Raw genomic sequence first — 23,618 nt, 5'->3', positions numbered from 1 at the left:
CATGCACAGGCCCACATACTCGGGAACCAGCACCAGAGTGGCCCAGTTTGATTGTGGGTATCGGAGTGAAAGATTGAAATCCCGAGGAGAGTGAGGCGGGTGCCTTCGCTCCCACTCGGCCCCTCCCCCACGTACAGTGTCACAGCGCTGCGACCAGCATTACCCCGCCCCGGTGAACACCTAAGGCTCCGCCCCTTAAAGTAACAGACCTGCCAAGACAAAAAAAAAAAAAAAAAAAAAAGGCCCAAATGACAGAACACTTCAAAGCTCCAGAAAAAATACAACTAAGCGAGGAAGAGATAGCCAACCTATCGGATGCACAGTTCAAAGCACTGGTTATCAATATGCTCACAGACTTGGTTGAATCTATTCAAAAAACAGATGAAAAAATGAAGCCTATGCTAAGAGAAATAAAGGAAAATGTACAGGGAACCAATAGTGATGAGAAGGAAACTGGGACTCAAATCAACGGTGTGGACCAGAAGGAAGAAACAAACATCCAACCAGAAAAGAATGAAGAAACAAGAACTTGGAAAAATGAGGAGAGGCTTAGGAACCTCCCGGACGCCTTGAAACGTTCCAACATCCGAATTATAGGGGTGCCAGAAGGAGAAGAGGAAGAACAAAAAATTGAAAACTTATTTGAACAAATAATGAAGGAGAACTTCCCTAATCTGGCAAAGGAAATAGACTTCTGGGAAGTCCAGGAAGCTCAGGGAGTCCCAAAGAAGCTGGACCCAAGGAGGAACACGCCAAGGCACATCAAATTACATTAGCCAAGATTAAACGCAAGGACCTACATCCAAGATTACTGTATCCAGCAAAGCCATCACTTAGAATGGAAGGGAAGATAAAGTGCTTCTCAGATAAGGTCAAGTTAAAGAAGTTCATCATCACCAAGCCCTTATTATATGAAATGTTAAAGGGAGTTACCTAAGAAAAAGAAGATCAAAAATAGGAACAGTAAAAATGACAGCAAACTCACAGTTATTAACGGCCACACATAAAACAAAAACAAGAGCAAACTAGGCAAACAACTAGAACATGAGGGTTGTCATTAAGGGAGTGGGAGGGGGAGAGGGGGGGAAAGGTACAGAGAATAAGTAGCATAGATGATAGGTGGAAAATAGACAGGGGGAGGGTAAAAATAGTGTAGGAAATGTAGAAGCCAAAGAACTTATAAGTATGACCTATGGACATGAACTATAGGGGGGGAATGTGGGAGGGAGGGGGGTGGGCAGGATGGAGTGGAGTGGGGGGGAAATGGGACAACTGTAATAGCATAATCAATAAATATATTAAAAAAAAACAGCTAATACCAAAAAAAAAAAAAGTTTTGGCAGGACTGTGGTGAAAAGGGAATCCTTGTGCACTGTTGCTGGTAATGTAAATTAGTGCAGCTACTATACAAAAGAGTATGAAGATTCCTCAAAAAATTAAAAATGGAAATATTGATGCTATATGATCCAACAATCTCACTTCTAAGTATACAATGTCTGTCCAGAAGGTATCCAGCCATGTAATATGTAAAATAGAGGCATTTATTGAAAAAGATATGCAATACAAGAAACACTGTACACAGGACGATGACACCTCAGTCCCCTTCACAGTAGGCACCTTGGGACCTCACACAGTTCTCCCAGTTGCCATCATTTACCTCATTGTATTTTCCTGAATTTCACTGAGGGTCTGGAATCTCTTCCCTTTCAAAGATCACTTTTGCTTTTGGAAAAAGCTAGAAGTTGCAGGACATTAAATTCAGGCTCTAGTGGGGCTAAGTCCCCTGGGTGATTTGATGTTTCACCAAAATACTCTGCATGAGACATGATGCGTGAATGGGCACATTGTAGTGATGAAGCTGCCAATCACCAGTTGCCCAGAGCTGCAGCTTTCTGAATCATCCAAATAGTTTCCATGGAGGAATGTTCAAGGTTAATGCAAAATGTGATGCAGATTTGTTGCCCTACTTACTCAGCTATGTGATAGCCACACAGTACACATGCTCACTCAACAGCATCTACCACCCCCACTGACTAGTCCAATGAAGTCATCATTGTCCACACATGAGTATTCCAGTCCACCCTCCTTGGCTGCCAGGTTACATTGATGTTGCACAAACCGTTCTTGTTATATTAACAATGGCTGGACTTCTTCTAGACAGACTTCATATATTCAAAGGAAATGAAAACAGGATCTCAGAAAAAGGTCTGTATCCCCATAATCATTGCAGCATTATTCATCATGGCCAAGATATGAAAGCAACTTAAGTATGTACCTATGGATGGAAGAATAAAGAAGATGTGGTATATATGTATATATGTATATCATATATATCCATATATCATATAGATATCATATTTATCATATATATAGAATGCAATTTAGTCATGAGAAAGAAGGAATCATATTGTGAAACATGGATGGACCTTGAGGGCATTATATTAAATGAAATAAACCAGGCAAAGAAAGACAAATACTGAATTATATCACTGATATACTGAATGATCTCAGGTAAAACTAAAATCTAAAAAGCAAATATGTTAAAACAGGACTAGATCCTGGTGTATACCAGGGTCTGGGGGTGGAGCAAAAGGGGAGATGTTTCTCAGAGAGTAGAAACTTACAGAGAAGGGAGGGAGGGAGGGAGGGAGGGAGGGAGATGAAAACACCATAGAGAAAATAAAGACAGTTGGAAAAAACTTGCTACTAAATATCAGGATGACTTGCTTGCTGAATAGAAGTTATTGTAACCCTGCTTGACTGGTAAGACTCACTTTTTCATTAAAAAAATGGAACTGGCTTATGACCTAGCAATCCCACTTCTGGGAATTTATCCAAAGAAACCTGAAACACTAATTTTAAAGAATATAAGCACCCCTATGCTCATTGCAGTATTATTTACAATAGCTAAGAATTGGAAACAGTCCAAGTGTCCATGAGTAGATGTGTGGATAAAACATCTATGGGAACATTCACACAATGAAATACTACTCACCTGTAAAAAAAAAGAAGAAAATTTTATCCATTGTAACAGCATGGATGGACCTGGAGAACTTTATGCTAAGTGAAATAAGCCAGTCAGAGAAAGACAACTACTATACAATTTCACTCATATGTGGCATCTAATGAACAAACTGAATTAACAAGGAAAACAGAGACAAACTCATAGATAGAAAGAAGGATGACAGCTAAGGGGGGGAGGGGATTAGTAGGTGGAAGAACTGAGCAAAAAAGAAAAAGAACTCATGGACATGGCCAACAGTGTGGTGATTGCCAGGAGTAGGGTGCGTGGAGGTGGAAGAGGGTAAAAGGGGGATAGATGGTAATGGAGAAAAGGCAATAAAAAGTTAAATAAATATATAAATACATAAATAACACTAGAAAAAACAGAAAGCACAAAATTAGGGAAGTATAAAAAATTATCAAGATCAGCAGCATCCGAAGTAAAGTTTTGCATGGCAATAATATATACTACGGCAGAGAAAATAAGCAAATCTGTTATGGAGAAGATGATTACAGACTTTCAAAAGACTAAGTATAATTGTCCACCTTATTTATCCTAATTTGTCCTTCCCCATTTCTTATACTGCCCTCACTATCTGCTACTTATAGAACATCATCACCATTTGTTGAGTATTTGTTATATGCCAGATTGGGATTTTTAATGATTTACACAGATCATCTTATTTATTCCTTGTATCTACTCTATAAGGTTGATGTTATTACTTTAAGTCCACGATTAAGAAAAGCAAGTTTAGCAGAGGTGAAAAAACCTTTCCCAAACAATAAATTGTGGAAGTAAAAGTTCTGGGATTCGAACTTGAGCCTATGTGTTTCCTGGGGCTATGCTCTGAGCCACTACACCATTTTCAATGACTGAGGAAGAACATAATTAAGCTGTTTTGGCAACCTGGCATCATATCCATGTGACTCCACTTTCCCCTCCATCTATATCACTACCTGTAGCTGAAGCTTTAGTGTTTTACAATAAACAAAGTTCATGGAGATCACTCAGATTCAATTAAAAAAAAAAGTTTGTATCAAGCTCTATGCACCATTTGTTTAAGAAGGCAAGAAAGAAATTCACAAAGACTTTCAGCTATGGTATTTAAAATAAGGATATCCAGGCTTAAGGAGTTAACCTTTAGGTATTTAGAATTATTCCATCTGAAAAGATACAGTTGGCTAAAGAGGTACTCTAATATCATCCTTTATTACACAAGCAATTAATGCTTTTTTAAAACACTGTATGAACATCGGATGACCCTTTGGATAGAAATATCAACATACACAAAAATGTGAAGAATTCATTGAACTCTTCTATCTTTACTTCGGTAATATATGTGGGATATAATAAGAAAGAATATGTAAAGATTAGATCATTGTGGATAAATATCCCTATATATCATCTATAAAGACACTACATGTATTTGGAAGCAGTCAGCAATAAATTTAAGCCACTCAGCTCTATACCATTTATATTTTATAAAATTACTAAGGAGATTACTTGCTGTATATATTTCACTGCAGTGTAGATCAAATAAATTTTGATGGAATGTAATTCCATTTGGATCATAAAGTTTAATAGGTACCTAATTATTTTTAAAAGCTTTACATATGACATTAGAAGTGCAACTTTTTTAAAAAGTCACCTTATTATGAAGCATTGAACACTTTGCTTAGTTTTATTTTCCCTTATGTAATTTATGTAATTTAAATATTTTTCTTTATAATTGCTACCAATGCCAAAGTATATATTTTAGTGAATAATTTAAACTATTGAGGATGTTAAAGTTTATGCAAGCTATATCCAGTAGAAAAGGTTCAGAAATAACAAATCTATGAAGTTTATACAGAATACAGTATGTGCTGACCTTTTCTTTTTTGGAATATTTCATATTTTTTATTTGATTATTTTGATCTGTACTGCATTGGGAGGCATGTTACCATTCAACATCCTACAGTGAGTTTGACAGAAACAAGGACTGATACCAAGGTTATCTAAATACTTGATAGTTCTCTGGGCACTAAATATGCTGCCAGCCCTGGAACCATTTTCTGTGAATAATTATACAATTGTACAACTTGTGAAGAACAGGAAGACTGAGAAATGAAGATTTAATAAATCTTAGATTTTTATTTCATTTTGTTGTTGTTGCTGAATTACAGTTGTCCCAATTTTTCCCCCCATTGCTCTCCCTTGCCTGTCCACTCCCTGTTCCCTCAGTCAATCCCCACCCTGTTGCCTATTACCATGGGTCCTTTGTACATGTTCCTTGACAAGACCCTTCCCCCCTTCTTTCCCGTTATCCCTCTATCCCTTCCCCTCTGGTCACTGTCAGTTTGGTCCTCATTTCCACATCTCTGGTTCTATTTTGCTCATTTGTTTGTTTTGTTCTTTCGTTTCCACTTATAGGTGAGATCATATTGTATTTGTCTTTCACCACCTGGCTTATTTCACTCAGCATAATGCTCTCCAGATCCATCCATGCTGTGGTGAAAGGTAGGAGCTCCTTCTTTCTTTCTGCTATATAGTATTCCATTGTGTAAATGTATCACAGTTTTTTGATCCACTCATCTACTGATGGGCACTTAGGCTGCTTTCAGCACTTGGCTATTGTAAATAATGCTGCTATGAACATTGGGGTGCAAAGGTCCTTCTGGATTGGTGTTTCGGGATTCTTAGGGTATAATCCCAGTGGTGGAATTGCTGGGTCAAAAGGCAGTTCCATTTTTAGTTTTCTGAGAAAATTCCACACTGTTTTCCATAATGGGTGCACAAGTCTGCATTCCCACCAACAGTGCACTAGGGTTCCCTTTTCCCAACATCCTCGCCAGCACTTCTTTGTTGATTTTTTAATGATATCCATTCTGACTCACGTGAAGTAGTATCTCATTGTGGTTTTAATTAGCATCTCTCTGATGGCTAGTGATGTTGAGCATTTTTTCATATGTGTATGGGTCATCTGTATGTCCTGCTTGGAGAAGTGTCTGTTCAGGTCCTTTGCCTATTTTTTAATTGGATTGCCTGTCTTCCTGGTGTTGAGTCATATGAGTTCTTTATATATTTTGGAGATCAAACCCTTGTCTGAGGCATCATTTGCAAATATGTTTTTCCCATATTAGGTTGGTTCCCTTTTCATTTTACTGATGTTTTCTTTCCATGCAGAAGCTTTTTAATTTGATGTAGTCCCATTCGTTTATTCTTTCCTTTATATCCCTTATCCTGGGAAATATATTGGCAAAGACATTGCTGCATGACATATATGACATTTTACTGCCTATGTTTTCCTCTAGGACTTTTATGGTATAATGATTTTATATTTAAGTCTTTTATCCATCTTGATACAAAACAAATATTTCAAAAATTTTTATGGGAACATAAATGATCCCAAATAGCTCAGCAATGTGCTGACCTTTTCTTTGTTTGAAAGACGAACAAAGTAGGAGGTATCACAATACCTGATCCCTCCTCTAATCACTGTAACCAAAACAGCCTGGTACTGGCATAAGAACACATTCATGGATCAATGGAACAGAATAGAGGGCCCAGAACTAAACCTATGTCTCTATGGCCAATTTATATTGGACAAAGCGGGCAGGAGCACAAAATGGAGTAAAAATAGCCTCTTCAAAAAATGGTGCTGGGAGACCTGGACAGGTACATGCAAAAAAATGAAACTTGACCATCAACTTATACCATACTCCAAAATAAACTCAAGATGGATAAAAAAATCTTAGATTTTTAAAAACTAAACTTTTTACTGAAAAATTATGAACCTGATCTTTCTTCCTTTATGGTATGCTATGGGGCATAATATATTAATGTCATATTGGGGTCAGGGGTTACTATAAGCCCTAAAGATCATGAGGGATTTTATTTCTTAAAGTCTGTTAGCTTTTTCTTTCATCCATCCATCCATCCATCTATTCATCCTTTTGTTTGTTTCCTTAACAAATATTAATATATTTGCACCTCAGACACAGGAAATGAATAAGTCTCAGGAAAATCCAGACCATCCTTCTCTCCCTTTTTTCTGTAGACCATATAAGGAATGGGCAAAAGTAGGTTTAAAGTTGTGACTATGTAAAACAGAGTTTATTGTTGTATTATTTTTATTAATTATTGTATTATTTTCCATATGAAAAACTGTAAACCTATTTTTACCCCACCTCATATGTGCAGTTTTATTAATGTGACAAGACAATTATATTTAAACATGAAAGTACTTTTTTGGTTATAAAGATAGATGATGTATATTCCAAAAATTATTCACAGAATCTTTTCACAATATTAACAGGAGCATTAAAGTCATACTTATAAATGGAGAGGATTCTTTTTAATGTTATGCTTCACAGCCAACTATTTGCCTCTGTTTTCTGCATGTGTAAATAACAGCTTTATTTTAAAAAGTTGAATTTTTTTCCTACTCATTTTATAGAAGACATCTCATAACTGCAATTAACTACATTCAGCAAGGAAAAAAATGTTTTTTAAAATAAAGAACAAAAGATAACTGTATAAGTAAATTTAGAATGAGGTAAAGTAAATACATAATTTGCAAGTTAATAATGAATTTAGGATGATGGTGTTCAATAAGCTGAACATTATGGAAAGAACCTGTCATGCAACTCCAAAATCACCCTGTGTACCCCTCTAAGAGGTCTAATTATAACTCTATTAAATAAATTTTTGATTATATAGGCAGTCAATCAAACATCTACTATGCTTCTAAATTGTGATAAATTTCTTAAAACAGAGCTATTTGTAGTTCTGGAAGGAGGATGGCTTGAAGCGGCATGGTGTGCGTTCTACTGAGGAAATTCAAACACTTCCTGAAGATGGCGGCAGTAGGGCTGGACTTGGAATGATTCTGGAGAGAGTTTATGAAACACTAAATTTGTTCCATTTGCCCAGAATGTGATGTTGATGAAGAATATATGTGCCATGTGGAGGAAAATAGAAAAAAGCTAAGTGATAACAGATAATACCAATATGGAAATTTGATATAAATTTAGAAAACATTAAGGAGCTCCTGAAGTCTTTTGATAAAGGTCGTGACATGATAGAGTTGTATTTATGAGCATTAATCTGACATCCATCTTGTAGGATGGATTAGGAACAGAAAATTTGGGGAGATAGAAAGTAATTTAGGTTATTGAAACATGCCAGGAGATATGATAAAAGCTTGAAATAAGATAGAAAGAATGTGAATTAACAAGAATCTAGTTATAAGGATGTTGCAAAATGAACAGATCTCATCGCTATTATCGTCCAGGATTATTTAGGGTGCCTACTCCAGTGTATAGAACACCATGCTATCTCAGAAAGTACAACAAAATATATGTTCATAGATAAAACTATTTATTCCCTTCAATCTGTGATTACATTAAAAATCACAGAGCTACAGTTTGGTTTTTAAAGGAGTCTCCCAAGAAAATATTTATCTAATATAATAGAGATATATACATGGTCACACATGTAGGATAAAACAAAAATTTCCTTGTGCTACTTATTCTCATTGACAGATAAATAGACTGACATATTTTGAAGTGGCAAATAAGAGCAGAGGAGAAAAGTAACAGGTCTTTGTTACACCAAAAATCATTAGAACTTTCACTTTAGATAGGATGAATATAGTACAAAATACATTTTCTAAAGTTTTGTTTTTTAGTCTGACTTGTATTAAAACTTCTGTTTTCAATTTCTTTTACAATGTGATACTAAAAATATTAAGTAATAATTTTTCTCTTAAATGTTTGAAAATTTTAAAAATTCATTCAAATGACCCTGGCTGGTTTGGCTCAGTGGATTGAGCCTGCAAACCAAAGTCACATGTTGAGTTTCCAATCAGGGCACAAGTGTAGCAGGCCATGTCTCCAGTAGGGGGTGCTAGAGAGACAACCATACATTGATGTTTCCCTCTCTCTGTCCCTCCCTCTCTCTAAAAATTAATTAATCAATTTTAAAAAACTTTAAAAAATTCATTCAAATGTATAAGGTAAATGGTGCACCTAGTACAGGAGAAAGTAGCACAGAGGTAGTTGTTTTTACATGAAAACAAGCAAGTGGTTGTAAAAAACTTATCAGAGATATTTGTAGTAAAAGCTGTAATTATAAATAGCATGTGAGGTTATTCATTGAGAAGGTATTTCTTTTAATATATTTGAAGTTTAATACAGTAATGAATCTGCCATCAGATGAAATTTAACATTTAAAAAATATACAATAGATGATTATTGCATGTATTACAAATTTTGGCTTGTTTTAAGGAGACAGGATGCTTGTATTTTCACTTCAGACATAGTTGGAGTTGATTAAATCAAATTCCTAGAGTAAAATAATATCTCTAAGTTTCTTTCATTATATTTTATGTGTTTAATGTAATCTTTTTTAATCCTTACCTGACAATATATTTATTGATTTTAGAGAAAGAGGTAGTGGGAGAGAGAGAAACATCAATGTGAGAGAGAAACATTGATTGGTTGCCTCCCCTATGTGCCCAACCAGGGATTGAACCAGCATCCTAGGTATGTGCCCTGATGGGGGATCAAACCCATGATATTTTGGTGTACAGGATGACTCTGCAACTGAGCCATCTGGCCAGGGCTAATATAATCTTTACTAAATGCTTTGCTTACTAAGGAGGAGAGGATGTAATTAAATTTATATCCCCATTGTCATATTTGACATTCAGATAAATTGAGTATTCCAAACAGTATAAATAATAGAATGCATAATATTTTTAGAAATACACCCATTTAGAAACTCTTCAAAGTAGAAAATTACAGAATTATAAAAGAAATATATTGTGCTGACAGATAAAGAATGAAACTAATATGTTCTTTATATAAGTTGGGAGAAGTTTGTACAAGAAGTACCAACACTTTCTGCCCTCTAGGATGAAGACTGGCAGAATTATATTGGGAACCAATTAATCCTTTGTTGTTGGAGAGACTACTTTAAAAGGCCCTACTTTGGATTCAGTGTTTATATATAGACCTTTGGGGGAAGGCCTGAATACAGTGCAATAAATCAAGTGCAGCTATTTCAAGATAGAAAGTGTTCTGTTCAGTAATGTAATTGTTTATCTTTCAGAAAAACCCAGCCTCTGTAATTTGTTAGACACAGTTCCCCTAAATCTTAAAAATCTAGATTGAGGTAGCATTCTGCCTGAAACATTATTTGTTATGAGGGAATATCAAGCATTAGCAGAAGGATATTAGGAATGGAGGTGAGACAACTGCAAGAGGGAAAGTACAGTCCAGATACTTCCCTTCCCCACAGAGAGAATTGAATTAATAGTGTTAGGAAAAGAATGCCGTTTGTACATTTTTACCTAACATCGATGTGTTAGGTAAAAATGTACAAACAATCAAGAGCTTTGAAAATGTTCTTTTTGAGTAATTATCATGCTGGAGCCATGGGACTAGACCACACACCAAAGGAATTGTGGGCTGGGAGGTTCCCCAGGAAGCAACCATAGGAGGAAGAAGTTAATCCAGGGCAGTAATGTCGTGGGGTTTAGATGGGGCAAGAGGGCTACCAAGTCTTTTCCCAGTGGCTGATAATAAATAGAATGACAATTTAGTCAAAAGTCCGAGGCAAGTAAATGTTTGAAAAATATATATGTTTAAGGAGAAAGCTGACCCCTGCTGGGGGAAGACCAGCTAGAAGCTAGACAAAGAGGCACAGTGAGGTCTTGAAGTTGGAACATATGACTCTTAAGAAAAGCCATTCCCAGTACCAGGTAACACTCAGTTCTTCTTTTTCATATTATCTTAAAGGGTTTGATGACTTTAGCATTTAGTTTTGCTGCAAAGAAGTAGAGTCACATACAAACTGGAGGTGTCCAAGCACGAGATCCTAGCTTCCAGCAGAAGTCAGCAATGCAGGGGAGCTGTGCCTGACAAAAGAGGACACCCTGAGGCTCATTGTTGGTGGAGCATTGTTGTAACCAGATTAGAAAGAAACGGAATTCCCTGCATTGAGCACACAGGAGGCAGAACACTAGAAACTTCTCAAAAAGAGCTTAGGGGTGATTTAAGGGGATACAATTTCCAGCAAAAACTGCAACAAGGGGTTCAGCATTAATAATTTGAATATATAAAATAAAGTCTTATTTTTGCATTCAGGCTGGAAGGGATCCAAGTCATATTTGTTAAGCAAATAATGAGTGCTTTAAGGTAATAGTCATAAATAATAAAGTAGAAATATTAAATATTATATCTTCTATATTACAAATTTGGTATTGCTGGTTGCATTTTTTATCATCAAGGTTTATGATTTTTGTGCTTCTTTAACCCTGCAGAAATTTCATTTCTTTAACATGGCCCTTTCTCCTTTCTGTCAGTCTACTTCCTTCCTTAATCATTAAACCCTAGGACATCAGATTCTGGTCAGCATCAAACTGTCTTAAAAACAAAGCCTTAGGTCGGGTGGCCACAGAAACAGAGAGTTAAGATAACATCTATACTTCAGTTGTAATTCAGCCCCAGGCCCATGAAAACAGAAGACCCAGGGACCATACCCCTAGCAAACCAGACAGAACAATGCCATGGCTGATATCAGTACCTGACACCATGATCAACTACTCCCTGTACTGGGGCCAAGACAGGACAGGAAAAAGTTAGGAAAATTCCTTGTTAGGTGGAATAGGGAAACTGAGACAGATTGTTAAACAGGCCAAGCAACTTATAGCCAGAAAATAAATTGCAAGGTCTTATCTTCCCTAACCAAGGACACTTAGGGGTAAATGGTTTATATATTCCAGACTGCACAGGGTTGAGGGAGACTCACTTCAGATTGTCCCTCTTCGGTAACATTCTTTGAAGATGAAACTATACACTCATTTTGATGAATTAGCATATTAAAGGACATACTTGGAAAACTGATGAATATTCTACTGAGACCCTCCCCTGAGACCTGCCCTGAAATCCTTGCCATTAGAAAATGGATTAAAACCCCTTTAGATGAAGGACCCAGAGCATGCTCTTCCTGGAGCACCACAGCGCCTTTCCTGCCCCTCTTTGCTCAGGTGCACATCTAGACTTGATTTGTCCGAAGTTCTAAGGCAGGAGTGTCCAATATTTTGGCATCTCTGAGCCACACTGGAAGCAGAATTGTCTTGGGCCACACATTAAATACATTGAGACATATAATCACAATACAATCTTACAATGTTTTAAGTCAATTTAGTATTTTGTGTTGGACCACATTCACAGCCATCCTGGACTGCATGTGGCCCACGGGTCACAGGTTGAACACCCCTGCTAAGGGTTCCCAGGAGACATGCAATCATGGAAGCAGCAGGCAGTGGCAGTTCATCCCAGGCTAACCCTCTGAACCTATGTCTAAAGGTCCTCCTTTTGCCTCTGTTTCCTGAGTCCATACAGCCCAGATGGCTCACTTCTTTTGCCTCTCTGACTTTCTTTCTAAAGGCCCAAGGTGACCTTTCTTACTCATATTTCCAAAGGACCAAGGCAGCTCCGCCTAGTCTCACTCCTGCTGTTATGATCTTGCCTCTTCTATCTTAGACCCTTCCTTTGTTTCGCTGTCTCCAATTTTAATAAACACACTCTCAAAATCACATGGACTCGTGTTATGGAACTTTTCATGCACAAAGTCAAAAGCCCACACGTTCCAGACCATGCCGGAGAAGACCCACCTCAGTTCCAGTCCCTTTCCAGTGACCACTCTAACCAGTCACTAGAACCCATGACCCCACCCCTTTAGCCACCATCATAAATGATTTTACCTCTATATAACTCATTTCCTGGAAACCATTGGAGAGCCGGTTCTTTAAGCCTGGGCTCAGATGTGACTCTGAGTGTGGTACCATTTTCCTTAAAATGAACCATTGCTTTCTTGGCTGCAAACTCCTGTTTGCATTTAATTGGGCTTAGATGTGTGCAGGAAATGGACCCCTTTAGTCCTTTAACACTTCTGACAAGGGGTTAATACCCAAAATTTATAAAGAACTTAAAAAATTCAACACTAAAAAAAAAAATTAAAAAGAACTTGAGCAGACACTTCTCCAAAGAGGGCATGCAGGCGGCAGTAAGACAATATAAAGAAAAGCTCAGCATCATTAATCACCAGAGAAATGCAAATTGAAACCACATGAGGTATCATCTCACACCTGTCAGAAAAGCTATCATTAATAAATCAACAAACAACAAGTGCTGGAGAGGATGTGGAGAAAGAGGAACATTTTTGCACTGTTGGTGGGAATGCAGATTGGTGTAGCCACTTTGGAAAGCAGTAAGGAGATACCTCAAAAAATTAAAAATGGATCTGCCTTTTAACCTAGCAATCCCACTTCTGAGAATATACCCAAAACACTAATTCAAAAGAACATAAGCACCCCCATACTCTTTGCAGCATTATTTATAATCATGAATTATGGAAGTATCCCAAGTACCCACCAGTAGAGGAGTAGATAAACACCTATGGGACATGTACACAATGGAATACTACTTGGCTGTAAAAAAGAGAAAATTTTGCCCTTTGTGACACAGTATGGACAGATCTGGAGAATGTCATGCTAAGTGAAATAAGTCAGCCAGAGAAAGACAAATACCATATAATTTCATTTATATGTGGAATCTAGTGAACAAATTGAACTAAACAAGGAAAATAGAGACAGACTCATAGACAGCAGGCCGACAGCTAAAGGAGCAGTGGAGGTGAGGGGTGGAGGATTGAGCAAAAATGAAAAAGAACTCAGGGACATGGACAACAGTGTGGTGATTATGTGGGGAAGCATGTATAAGGGAACTAAATGATAATGGAAAAAATACAATAAAAAAAGTAAGTCTGAAAAAAAAAAGTAGGTAAAGGTACTTTAATTTTTTTACACACCAATACGAGATAGTCCTATTATGTTACATTCTAATTTTAAAATGTTTCACAAAAAATTTCTTAGTACCTTGTATTTGTTACACTTATAATTAATCAAAGCTCTCTTAACTTTAGAAATTTAGAACTTTAGATGCTCTTTTTTTAATGGAAAAATTGTATAGGGGAAAAAACATTTTCGAAAACTGATTTTCCTAATAATGTAGGTACCTAAGTGCAACATTGGAAAGCATCCAATTGAAGTTAAATCATTTAAATGAATTCTCTTCATGTCACAATACAGGACAACACAGGAAGTGTTTTAACAAATGTAAATAGAATCATCAAGATGTTCGTTGGAAATATGCACTTCCCTTCATTTATAAATAACATTATCTTGTCAGTCAAAAACAAATTACATTTTTCTCTTAGAACATGTGTTTTCAGCATTTAAAAATCAGCAGTGATTTGCTATTGACATTTCAAGATACCTAACAGAACTAAAACGTGCAGTTAAGGAAAGCTGCCCTAACTGCTGGTGCACGTCCATCCCATCCTTCATGACTCAGCTTCATTTGCCCAGTCTACAGTGTTTAAAAGTTATATATGGCACATAAGCAGATCAAAATATAGTCTGATTAGTAGAGGAAGAAAGGATGGAGGAAAACTGATGCAAGCCTCAGAGATCTTGCTGCAGCGGCTTCCCTAATAAACATACTTGCTGTGAGAGAAGATACAGCCAGTTACCCACAAAGCTTCATTGACCTTTTCTTGTTTATGCCAGTTTTGTCTTAAAATCACCATTACAGAATCCAAAAGAAAAGTGCAGAGATCACAGACTGATATTTGAATTTAAATAAATGAAAAGGAAATTAATGGTACGCTACAAAATGCACACCATTAATATCATTCAGTGAGTGTATGGTGCTCAACTTGGCTTTTACCATGTATTATTTCATTAAATCATCAGAGAAACCCCAAAAGGTATATATGATAATTCCCATTTAACAGACGAGAAATAGGCTCAGAGAAGAAACTTGCCTCAAATCAAACAGCTGCTAAGTACTTGAACTCTGTGATGTTCTTTCCATTGATGCTAGAGCTGTCATCCTGGAGAATAAGCCACTATGAAGCAAATCAAAATCAGAACAGACTCCTTAAATGTTTTTAGGGAATCACAGCAGACCAAATCATTTTAGTGTGTGGATGTTTCTGAAAGCTATCTTGTAAGAAATGTGAGAGAATACAATAGACTGTCCCCTCTCTACAGACATACACTGAGCTGAAATTAAAATAAGAACAGGCATAAAGTTATTCTACTAAGGGGTAGTAGAAATGACAGCCACTAACTAAAGGTAATGTCAACTCCTGCAAGTGGAACTTAGTTCAAGAATAATTAAGATAAACAATAAAAGAAAACAACATATGCACAAATAACTTATCTTTCAAAATTTACTTTTTCACCATCTCTAACTACCACCTAATAACTCTCCACCACTCTTCTTTTCATAGCCAAATTTCTTCTAACAATACTCTCAGATATATTCCAATCTAGTTTCTTTTCCCCACCATTTCACCAAAATCATCTTTGCTAAGATTACTAATGACTACCAGGCTGCTAAAGTCATTGGCTTATTTTCAGTTCTCAGCTTCTTGCAACTTCTTCCAAATATCTGGTCCACTTCCAACACTCAATAAATTGTGCTAATGAGAAATCTAGTATCAAATAATGTTTCCCTTTTTCCTGCAGTTTCTCTTATTCATTAAATCACCTCATCCTATAGATGTCTTCTAAAATATATCTTGAGCCTGGTTGGTGTGGCTCAGTGGATTGAATGCCAGCCTGCAAACCAAAGGGTAGCAGGTTCAATTCCCAGTCAGGGCACATGCCTGGGTTGCAGGCCAGGTCCTCAGTAGAGGGTGCATGAGAGGCAACCACACATTGATGTTTCCCTCCTTCTCTTTCTCCCTTTCCTTCTCTAAAAATAAATAAATTAAATTAAATTTACATTAAAATAATAAAATATACCTTGTATCCTTCAATTCCTCCCCAATTCTCCCACCACCACCCAAGTACAATCAACCATCATTTTTTATCTAGAACACTTTAATTGCCCCTTAGATGTATTCTTCACATCTACTCCTCCTTTCAATATATTCGACATAATGCAGCCAGATTGATCATATTTAAATGCTGTATAATCATGTCACTCTGTTATGTAAACCCTTCAGTGGTGTCCCATTGATCTTAGGATTGAGAAAAAAAAAATTCTTGACATTGTCTTAATCCTATTCTGGTAGATAATTTTACCTACCTCCACATCCCTGACTCATACCAGCCCTCCTCACTCTCCTTGTTCCCCTGGTTTACTTCCAGTTCCTCACATGTGCCAGCTCCTTCTCTCAGAGCTATCACACATGCTATTCCTCCTGCTTGGGCATTCTCTATGCTTGCTTATGCCTTTCTCTTAGTGCTCAGCTCTAACAGTTTTCCCCAAGGAAGGCATTCCTAACCCCTAAGACAAGATCAGGTCCTAGGCATACACTCTTAAAGCACCCAGCAATTCTCCTTTATAACCTTTATTAAAGGTGTAAATGAAATTAAATGGGCAAGCAGTTATTTAAAGACTTTCATTCCCACTGGACTGAAAGATGCACGATTTCAGGGACTAAGCCACACTCATGGCTGTATCCCAGACACAATGCTTTGCACGTCACGAGTTTACAACAAATGTATGTTGAAGGAATGAATTAGGCAATAGTTGATAATCCTTTCACAACTAATCCACACCCCAAAATATTACTCTGGTTTCCAATCTCCACTTTTCAGTAACATTATTTTTTTTCCAAAAAGTCACCAATAACCAACCTTTAGTTGTCATATCTGGTAGACACACTTATAAGCTTATGATACTAAATTTCCCACACCCTTTACCACTCCTGGTCATTGTTCTATCCTTGAAGTTGTCTTTTACTTTGTGTCCCATGACTTAATTATCTTGTTTGTCTCCATTTTTTTGCCCTTTTTTGGGGGCCTTTACAGCGTAGTGTTTCTCTGCTTGTTCTTTGAAGGATGACATTCCCTGGGTTACAGACACAGCTCTCCTCTCTTTACCACTCTCCTTAAAAATATAGTTAATATTTTTTGAGTATTTTACACTACTTTCAAAAGTATATTATAGATATTATCTCTTAAATTCTCACAAGTTTTCATTATTATACTGTATATATTTTAATGATAAGAAACTTAGACTTTAAAAGGTTAATTAATTTTCTAAGGTTATACAGTTAGTAACTGAAAAAATTGGGATTTGAATCCAATTAGTCTGGTTCAAGAATAAGTTTCTTGACCTCTTTCTGTGTTACAACTAATTTAAACCATTGAATCAACTATCTCTCTACAACGATGACTCTTACATCTTTCTCTCAGCTCAAATGTCTCTAACACACTCTGTTTATATCCACCTGCCTACTGGATATTTCCACTTGGTGTCCCGTAGGCTTGTTGAAAACTGCATGACCCCAACACTGAATTCTCCCCTTTACTCAAAATATTATTTTATAAATTCTTGGCATTGTAAACCATCACAACGACCCTCATACATTGAGCATATTTTCAAGTCCAATTCCCTGCTCTCCCTCATCCCTGCTGATGTGGCATCCCTAAATGAGCTTTCCTAAGTTTCCCTCAGAGCCTAGTTATTTCAAAAATGCAACCCAGAGCCTCCTTAGAACTTTTTTGCATTCTTTAGCAAAAAAATATCCCAAACATTATTGAAATTGTATATGAACAATCTGTTTCCATGGTCCATGGCTGCTTTCTCTGTTCTTTCATTACCTAGCCCCATGCCTAGCCATAGCTGAGGTCCTCCAGGGATAAGATAAATGTAACAAACATCTACATGTATTCCCCATTCCGTTTAGTATTGACATTTTCACTTAACATTTATTTTCCCAAGTCTACATTCTTCAGAACATTAACTGTCATAGATGATTTTGCAAATGTCTTTACCATTTCTATAAAAAGAATAAAAGAATGCATCCTCAAGACAGTGTTTTCTTTTGAAAACCATTGTTGAACAACACCCAAATAGCCATTCTGTTTTCTAATCATAAAAATATGACCTTCAAATTGCTAATACACTGATGATAAGAAATGAATAGAATACCAAGTTTTGGACTGTTAGTAATAACGTGACTTAAAATGAACTTTTATAAACAGTGAGATTTCATGGGGTATTTTTTTCCATATAAGACTTACTATTTTTTTTCCTTTGCTTTGAGTAAGGAAATATTTTTACCGCTGTCAAGCCATTTAAAGAATTTAGAGATTCCTGAGTGATTTATATTAGACTGAAATAACATCTTCCAAATTATTTCTCGATAATTACAGCATTGAGTTTTAGAAGTTTATCTGGTTGTTGAATTCCTCCATTTCTTTAAATATGCAGTTTCTAATTATCTATAATATGGTTCAAAATGATAATCAAACCATGTCAAAGATGGCAAGACTGCAGTGCATTTACCAAGATTATGGAAACAAAAACATGCGACCTTCCATTTTTAAGCTTGAAAATACTTAGTAGATGTAGTCACATGGAGTTTTTTTAGTAACTCTAAAAGCCTAAAAGATATTTTACTACAAAAAAAATTAAGCACTCATTTGTCCATTAATTAGTTAATTTAGAAAATCCAACTCATCAACATGTAATATAAAAGTATTAAGAGATATTTTGAAGATAAAATCCACAATGTATTAATAAAGTAATATAAACATAAAATGTTGGAGAAATACACCCCAGACTCTTGACACTCAGCTGATGGAGGTGAGCCAGGCTGTCCCACAAAGTGTGTATCGTCAGCCACATTGGAGAGGAAAATAGGCTGTGAGGACTGTATCTCTAAAGTAACAAGTCTAAAGCATTTTTTCCTAATACTAGCACACCAAATAATCTGACCTATTACTCTGCTATCAGCAGCAAGTTTGTGAACTGTACTTTGTTCACAGAATTTTCCCATTTTTCTTACACCTACTTCACACTCCATTTCTGAGACTATCACGGGGCCTCCCTGATTCCTAACCTCTAGCTCCCACCTTTCCTCACTCACATGGTGTTTTGAAGCTGGTGATGATGTAGCCCCTACGGCAATAATGTTATGAATTGCACTTATTCCTCTATATTCATTCTCTAACTTAGCCCAGGACATTCCTGCAGAGCACCATGATTACCACCAAAGCTCATCTATTAGTCAGGGTAGGCTTTGTTGAGTTATAATAAGAAACTTCTACCATCTATGTGGCTCTTTCTAACTCTGCTACAGGTCCAACAGCTCTCTAAGGAGGCATGGGGATTCGGATGGGTCCACAGTCCTATGGAGAATCTGCTACCATCAAGAGTCTCATAAGTTTTTACATGTTCTGGTCTCAAGGAGACAACGGTCTCAATCCCAGCCTACTAGCTAGACAATTAGCATGGCCCCCCATTATTCCAAAAGTTATAGGAAATATGAAGGATCATATGCATAATTGGTAATCAATACATATGTCATACAGAGAGTTTAATACTTTTTTCCCACTTAAAAATGTAGTGTCAATCCCAATTAAATCAGTTTTGTACTCAAATAAAAAAGGAACTACTAAATTCAAGAAAAAATAATAAAAGTTAAGCAACAAGTTTAGCACTGAAAATGACCCATTCTGTGTTTCTGTTATTCAATGAGAATGAGACCCTTAACATTTAATAAAAGTTTTCAATGCTGGCAGTGAACCAGGACTCCATTGCTTATATGAGTCACTTTCTCTCCAATGGAATGAAACATCAGGAAAATGGGGTGAGGTGATGACTCAGCAAAAAGGTATGCATTTTAGGTATTTTTAAACTGCTAAACAAAAGTTAGGTTCAGAATTTCATAGTGATATAAACCACATTATCTTTCACTGCTTATATATGTGTGTATACACACACACGCAAGCTGAATACAATACTGACTTTAGTGACAGTCTAATTAGTGAAGGAAACTAAAGTAGAGAGTACAAACTGTGAAATAAGCATGATGACAAATAAAAGCCCAAAGTTTTTGAGGGCCTTTGGTCAAGTCAGCTAAATCAGACTGATTACAGGGTGAAAAGAGAAAAGGAGATTCAAGGGAATCATAAATATGCATGGTTTACAAAGAAGTTTTCTCTCCCTCATTGTTATTAAAATCATAAGGCAGTTGAGGTCAGAGGTATTAAAGAATAAATATTTGAATATATATGTGTCCACCATTCTTGGGAATAGCTGCTTTTAAATATAGTTTAAATCCTTGTCCTTGAGATACTTAACAGTTAAATAAATACATCACATAAAATCTTAATCTCCAAATAACTGAGATACGTTTGGTCAATACAAAGAACACTAAAACTTGAATAGGATGTTGCATTTGAACTCACAATGCTCAAGTAATACAACCACAAAGTTTATTCTATAACCAAAACAGATACAAAGCATATGAAGTATATGTATAAGACATTAAAAATCTAAGTAGAAAAAAAGACAAATCAACAATTTTGAAGGAAGGTAGAATATGTGGACATTATTAGAGGTCCAAACCATGCTAAAAATACCAAAGACCAGTAGGTTTCCGTTGTAGTTATGCAGGAAGGTACAAAGCTGGGCCATAAAAAAAAAAGAGTTCATTTTATAAATAGGAAGTGAAGTGAGGAGGTGGGTATATTAAATATTGAGTGAATCCTTGGGGAAATCAAAGAGCAGATTCAGTGAATTGTCGGAAGGTTGAGTAGGGGTGGTCATGCAGGTGATTTCAAGGCCAGAAAGATGAGCTGTAGCAAGATTTTTAAAAGTCTCTGGAATGGACCATGTCAAAATTGGGTTTTATTTTGTACAAAATTGAGTAATACGGAAAATTTCAGAAAGAGTAGTTTTATAGTGATAACTCTGGTAGAAAAGTATAAAAGATAAATTAAAGAAGAGGCTCCATGTAGTGCAATAACCACTAAAATACGTATAGGATGGTTTAGTAAAAATAATGATGGTATGAACTAGGTAAGATTTAAATAAGGGGTTAGACATTGCAAGGATTTCAGAAAAATGACTGATTGGATGTCAAGGATTATTGAGACAGAGAAAGGAAAATCTAATATAACTCCTCCTCTTGGTTATCAAAAAAAGAAAAAAGTGGTAATTATTGAATGAGATGGAGAATACAGAAAGAGCAAAGAGTTTTAATATTATTCTTTGATTTTTATCATATTTGATATGAGCTGTATTGATATACAGCAAAAGATGAAATCCATTCACATCGGTAGCTCAGGAGAGAGGTCAGGGAGAGATATACAGATAGTAGTTAACTGGAGGTCCCTAATATAACAGTTAAAGACATGAAGTAGATAGCTTCACCTGCAACAGGGTGAGGAAGGATGCCATATCATAGAAAATTATTGCTGAGGGGTAGTCTAAAAAAATGGCAGACAACCAAGGAAAACAAGAATCGAAGGGGAGGAACAGAGACAATAGAAAATGTTTCACATCAGTATAATCTGGCCCTGAACTGTTTCCAACTTTTCATTAAAACCTACCTCCATCCGAACCACAGGCATTGTGAAATTGAACCACACTATTTCCAAAACACACTATGCAGGTTACCAACTCTATTTAATCTGCCTGAAATTCCTACTGAGTAAATTAGCCCACAATGTCTTTGCCCAACAGTGTGTTACTTGGCAAACAGTTGCATTACAGTACTCATCTCCTTGTACTTTAATTGTTTGTGCCTCTGTTTCCTCCATTTAAATGGGAATTCCAGGTGGACATACATCGGGGCTTTATCCATCTCTAAAGCTAAGGTCTTGCACATAATGGGCATGCTTGCTGAATGTGGAAGGCTTAGATGGGTAATAATGCTACAGGTTTCTGAGTGGCTAAGTAAAACAAGTACAAAGAACAGGAAGTAAGTTTTGGCTATTTACAGAGAAGTGATGACCTTTGTAAGAATGATTTGATTGCAGTGCTGTGGGTTGAAACCAGATAATAGAAGATTAAGGAAGGAATGAGTGGTAATTAGAAAAACTGCAGATTACTGTACCTACAAATCCCTACAAAAGCGCAACTGAGAGATATGAGAGTAACTTGAAGGGGAAGCAATGTTGAGGAAAGGAATTTAAGGATACAAACATCTTGATTAAATTTATAAGCTGAAAGTAGATATTTAAGAAACCAGATAATAGGAGTAATTATGTGATGTAAAGAATGAAGAGGGAGAGATATCAAGTACACAAGTAGCTGAAAGCAAATAGGAAATTTTACCTCCTCCAAGATTAGGAGGGATAGAGGTGTCCAACCTTTTGGCACCTTTGGGCCACACTAGAAGAAGAGTTGTCTTGGACCACACATTCAACACGTTGCGACACATAATCACAAAAAAATTCATAATGTTTTAAGTAAATGTACGATTTTGTGTTGGGCCACATTATAGCTGTCCTGAGCCGCATGCAGCTGGTGAGCTGCAGGTTGGACACTCCTGGAAGGGATGGAAGTGTCATAGTAGAAGTTTTCTGTCATAGATGAGAAAACAGTTTCTTCTCTTATTGAGGTCTCTGTGAATAGATGGTGATTATTCTGCCCCCTTCCATGAGCTACAATACTTAAGAATAAGAATATGAACAAGTGGATGTAGAATTAAGGAAGGATGCATGATTATATAACTTAGAGACAATTTTTTACGCATTTAAAACTAACTTCTCTAGAAAATGTAGTTTAAATACCCAGAGAATAAAACACTTTAAAAACAGAAAAGCTTATTTGAAGTCAAAAGGTAGAAATTCTAGAAATTTTTTCAAACTCTAATAGTACTTAATTTTTTCTTAATCTAATCCACTGTAAAGTACCACAAATACATCACATTATTTATTGTCTTCAAACTATCACTATGAAGCACTCCTAAACTGTAGTGGTTAAGAGCCTGAGGTTTGGCATTAAATAGACTTGTTTAAATACTCAATCCACCATTTACTAGATCAGTGTTTCCTGGCAAGATGCTTAACTGCCCACACCTGTTACCTCTTCTGTGCAATGGAGATAATAGCACAAATCTCAGGGGTTTGTTGTGCAGATAAAACAACCTGCTGCATGGAAGCCATTTAATAAGGCACCTGGCACAGAGTCAGCTTTCAATAGCAGTGGCTATGTTATCACCAATCGCTTCCTATAGTCCAACCGTTTTCCTTCTGACAGGTGTCTTCTATACTAAATTTTTTTAAAAATCAAATTTATATGAAGGAAGGGCTGTTAATTTTGTGAATCAAACATTCCCAAGACATCACAGAGTGGTAGCAGTATTCTTTGACAAATCAACTTTTGAAAAAAATCTATTATATTAGCTAAATCTGCTAATGAAAGGAAAGTGAAATGAGATTAAAGTTGTACTTAAATGTTTTAGGTAAAACATTTTGGATACACTTTCAAAGGTGTCATGTCGTTATGATTAGCAATTATGGAGATACATAGACATTTGCAGTTTGGAGATACATATGCGATATACATGTCAAAAATAAAAATGTCAAGCACCTTCTGATAAAATGATAACAATAAATTACTGAAAACCTTAGTGTTTAAAACCCCCATTTATAGCACTGTCCTCCTTCTCCTTCAATACTAATTCATTTATTTTTGTCTCTTTCTCACATTAATATGCAGTGTTCTAGTGCATAGTGGAATATTCATTATACCATCTGAAAGACATTGTTTTCAAAATTCTCAATCCATTACCAATGTATGTA

The 23,618-nt window shown here is 36.3% G+C and overlaps 1 protein-coding gene across 4 annotated transcripts in view; it reads right to left on the bottom strand.

The window, feature by feature from the left end:
- Positions 1–23,618, bottom strand: part of GRIK2 (glutamate ionotropic receptor kainate type subunit 2) — a 598,702-nt gene that overhangs the window by 410,320 nt on the left and 164,764 nt on the right. The window lies entirely within an intron of this gene.

Source organism: Desmodus rotundus, chromosome 11 (assembly GCF_022682495.2).
Source record: "Desmodus rotundus isolate HL8 chromosome 11, HLdesRot8A.1, whole genome shotgun sequence".
Lineage (NCBI taxonomy): Eukaryota > Metazoa > Chordata > Mammalia > Chiroptera > Phyllostomidae > Desmodus > Desmodus rotundus.
Note: the sequence above shows the minus strand (reverse complement) of the source record. Positions and strands in the feature narration are given on the sequence as shown.